The sequence below is a fragment of the Camellia sinensis genome, chromosome 7 (assembly GCF_055761805.1).
Source record: "Camellia sinensis isolate YWXY chromosome 7, ASM5576180v1, whole genome shotgun sequence".
Classification (NCBI taxonomy): domain Eukaryota; kingdom Viridiplantae; phylum Streptophyta; class Magnoliopsida; order Ericales; family Theaceae; genus Camellia; species Camellia sinensis.
Genome location: NC_138967.1, coordinates 72,517,658 through 72,522,364, shown reverse-complemented (window position 1 = coordinate 72,522,364; position 4,707 = coordinate 72,517,658). Strand labels below are relative to the sequence as shown.

The 4,707-nt window shown below is 27.0% G+C and overlaps 1 non-coding gene across 1 annotated transcript; it reads right to left on the bottom strand.

Moving 5' to 3' along the window:
• Window positions 1–4,038: 4,038 nt before the first annotated feature.
• LOC114258687 (small nucleolar RNA snoR86) lies at window positions 4,039–4,171 on the bottom strand. Its single transcript, XR_003628037.2, has one exon. It is a non-coding gene; the product is annotated as a small nucleolar RNA snoR86 (small nucleolar RNA).
• Between the last annotated feature and the right edge of the window lie 536 nt (window positions 4,172–4,707).

The following is a 4,707-nucleotide window of genomic DNA, read 5'->3' as shown; positions in this document are numbered from 1 at the left end:
CATCTATAAAACCTCTGTCAATTGAAAAGCTACTAATCCAAATTCCTAAGCTCAAGATAGAATTGAATAAATAGAGAAGTTAACTTATTTTGTGATTATCTTCACAATGTTGAGCATGCGCTCATATAGACATCTTTGGTCAGGCCATGTATACATCATGGTTTCCAAGACCATGTGTCCCTCATGGTTAGGCCATGTGTGGATGCATCATCAGTACCTTGTGTCCTTCGTGATTAGGCACACCATGTATATTACATGATTTCCAACATTTCTCACTCATGCACAATCATCATTTCTCAACCTCATTAAATACACTCATCCACACATCTGCATGATTGTACATATAACACATGATGTGGATGTGTGCGAGATGTTGGAAACCATGTGGTACACATGGTATGACTTAACTATGAAAGACACATGGTCTTGCCTAACCATTAAGGACACATGGTCTTAGAAATCATAAGGAACACATAGTCTTGGAAACCATGAAGGACACATGATTTTGCCAAAGATGTCACATGGTCTAACCATTACGGACACATGATCTTGAAAACCACAAGGAACACTCATCTACATATCCACATGATTGTGCATATAACACATGATGTGGATGTATGAGAGATGTTGGAAACCATGTAATACACATGGTATGCCTTAATTATAAAGGACGCATGTACATCTACACATGACCTAACTATTAGAGACACATGGTCTTGCTTAACCATTAGGAACACATGATCTTGGAAACCAAAAGAGACACATGGTTCTGCCAAAGATGTCATATGGCCTAACCATTAGCGACGCGTGATCTTGGAAACCACAAGGAACACAACTATGGAAGACTTATGATCTTGCCAAAGATGCCTATATAAGCACATGCTCAACAATGTGAAAAACATCACAAAATAAGCTAAGTTTTAGAGAAAACATCTATCTTGAGGTTACCATTTGAAAGTTTGAAAATTTAGAGTGTGAATAAAATATTAAGAAACTTTAGTAACTTCTTAATTGTTGAAGGGTTTTCCAACAAGACTTGTCATTCAAGTTATCCGATCTAAAACTATTTCCACTTCAAGTAATATAATTACTTATATGTTTTTTTTTTCCCAAAGAGTAACTGGTTTACATAGCCTATTGCGACAAATACTTGTCAAAAAACATTTGTAACTAATCAATCATGGGATTTTGGTTTATTATTAAGAATTTTAAGTTTTTATTGGGTTAACAGGTAGTTTCAAATTTTCAAATTTATTCAAAATATTCAATAATTTGATTATAATAATTAAGTCAGTGTTTTATTTGTTATTTTGTGTCATTTTATTATTTATGAATGCAATTGCTAAAGACTAGTATTTGTTTGAAATAGGCTATTTTAGTAATTTTTTTAACTTCTTAACTAAAATGGGATAAAAAAAAGTTAATATTCTTTAATTTTTTATGAAAAAAGTACAAAAATACAAAATAGAAAATCTTTAACCTTTTTACATAGTTAATTGAATTTTTGACATTTTTCATGACTTTTTAATTTTACAATAATTAAAAAAATCAAAAAGTCAATAAAAAAGTTAAAATTTAAAAAATTATATAAAAAATCAAAAATTCCATTTTTTCTATATATTTTTTGCAGATTTTTTTTTTATTATAAAAAATCAAAATATCTTTCAACATTTATTAATTTTTTTCTCCTCATATTTTAGCAAAAAAATAATAAAACTAAAATAGCCTATTTCCAAATCAACATCATTAGTTGGCAAACAAGGCAATAATTTGTGTCTACATTTTATTAGCAAGAAATTTACATATGTAATCGATGTAATTTATTTGAATTTCATTTTAGGTATTTCATTGTTTGATTCTAATGAATAATAATTGTAAATTTACCTAAAGATTTATTCACTTTACTTTATAGAAAGATTAGGAGTAACTGAAATTTGCAGCGTGAAATTGAAAGTTCATACTATGAGAGAGATTGGTGAAGGCATATTCATATGTTAGCATTTTTTTTCAATTTAAATGAAATATAATAAAATTTATAATTTTAACATAATTATATTACTTTTTTTAAATTCTAATTCACATAAAATCTAACCATTCTTATTAATAAATAAATTGTTAATTATATTTTTAGACAAAAATATATATTTTGATGTACCATATTACAAATTAAAATTTTTTTAATCATAACTACCTAAAACAAATTATAATTTTTTTTTCAATTACAATAATAAATTCAATTTCAATAAGAAAAAATAATAAACACAATATAAGACATTTTAAAATATAAAATTTCTCATATTTGACATTGTTTAGATTAAATTTTCATCTACATTAATTCTAATCTATTTTATCTAATTTAAAAAAATCGTATTATTATATAAAATTCTATAGTTTAAGAGAGAACAAAAAAATGAAATGTTAAAAAAAATTCCAACTAATGAACATATAATATTTATTTGCATAATTGAATGTACAAACTTCATCATTTTATAATTATTTTTCACTCTTTTGGTATTTTTCTTTTTTGTTTAAAACCAAAAGCTAAATGTAATTTAGTATGAAGTATATACTTTAAAATAAAAATTAAGAAAATGTCTCGTAACTCAAATTTTATGGTTCAAAAGTGGTTCAAATGACCAAAACGACATCATTTTGACCATTTTTATGTTGTTCTGTACTCAAAACGACGTCGTTTCGTCGTTTTGGCTATTTAAATCACTTTTAAACCATAAAATTTGAATTACGTAACATTATCATAAAAACTAATGGGTGATGTCACACATAAAAAGGCAATTTATTGTGACATCAACGCTACCTAACATTAATTGCTCAAATTTTTTGAAAATGTCAAAATTTCAAATGAGGGGTCACTGTGCTGACCGACTTATTGGTATGCTGTGCCTGCAGTACTGTTTGAACGACATTATTTTACGTTTTGTTTAATTTTTATTTGTTTAAGATTTATATTAATTTCTTTAACTAATTAATATTTGGTAAAAATTAAGGTGGTGACACAATAATCTACCAAATAATCTACACAACTAATGTATCAAATAATTTAGAAATTCCAAATAATCTACACATGTTAAAAAATTTGATAACTTATTTGAGATCTATAGCATATTTTTATTTTTTTAAAAATATCAACTAATATTAATTAGTTACAAAAATTAATGTAAACCTTCAAAGAAAAATAATAATAATTAAACAAAACGTAAAACGGTGCCGTTCAAACTACACGACAGGCACAGTAGTGATTGGGTTACGGCAGTGACTCTTTATCTCAAAATTTCAACTTTAAAATTTAAGATTGGTTTAAGATGATCTAAATAAGTATACTTTTTGACTTTTTATAAAATATGAATTAGATATGAGTTGAATTTGAAGTGACGTGGTAGAGAAATAATGTGATTTAAATAAAATGATATAATTTAAATAAGATGATATGATTTAAATATAATAGTGACTTTTTAACTTTTTTAGATCATGCCAAACAGCACCTTAACTAAGAACAATGCTATGTTATGAACCCAAATAAATTACTAAAATACTAAATAAAATATTTACATAAAAGTGAAACCCACGACACAACACAACTGACGTGAATATGTGTAAAATAATTTAATAATTTATATAAAATTTGTAGTAACATTATTTGAAATAAATGGGTTTACATTTCAATTAAAAAAGAACGAAAAGTATAAAAGAACTCCTTTTTCTACTCCATAATTCTTGCTTGTGTTGTTTTTTCCACTATTTTAGTAATCCAATATTTGAAAATTAAATAATTTCACTTTTTTCAATAACTTTACAAATAATATTTTCCAAATAATTTTATTCGTAATTTTTTAGTTAATTATTTTCTCCTAAAAAAAACTATGAAAAAAGAAAAAGAGATGAGATTCACAACCACAACAAACAGATGTGAATAAAAAAACTACAAATGAGATTCACAACAATAGTAGTAAACAAAGGCAAATCAAAGAAAACTACAAGTTTAGATTCACAAAAAAACAGAGAGAAGAGAAAGAAATATGGAATGTAGCGATTTGTTCGAGGCCGTAATCAAAATGAAAATATAAATTTGAAAGGCACGGAGAATCGCGATGTTTCTACTGTTGCCAACCTTCAATGCAAGGGGTTCGTCATTGATTCATTGACGCCCTTGCTCTGCAAATTGGCTGATACATATACATAAACTTGTTGAAGAAAGAAAGCGAAAACAAAGAGAGAATTCGGAGGCGATAAAGAATTTGAGAGAGGAACAAGAAGGTTTTGTGATGTGGAAGAGCATTGCGCTTGCTATATATAGCCAAACAGTCTGAGAAACCCTAGCTCTCCTAGGACGAGTAAAATGTCCAAACTATCCCTCTATGTTTCCTAAGGCTGGTTTATGATTTCAATAAAATATTTAGAAAAAAAGAAAAAAAAAAGACAAGTAGACTGTAAATAAAATATGAATAATTCTAGCAATAATTACCAAAAAAAAAAAAAAAAACCTCAAAGTTTGAGTTTTTAATTTTGTTATTTTAAATATGGATAATGGTAGGGACACTAAATTTTCTACCAAACAAATGACTAAATGTCTCACATGGGTGTGGGGTCCGCAATTTTGTGGGCCCCACACCCATGTAGGACATTTGGTCATTTATTTGGTAAAAAATTTGGGATCTCTAGCATTTTCCTTTAAATATTAATCTTTTAATT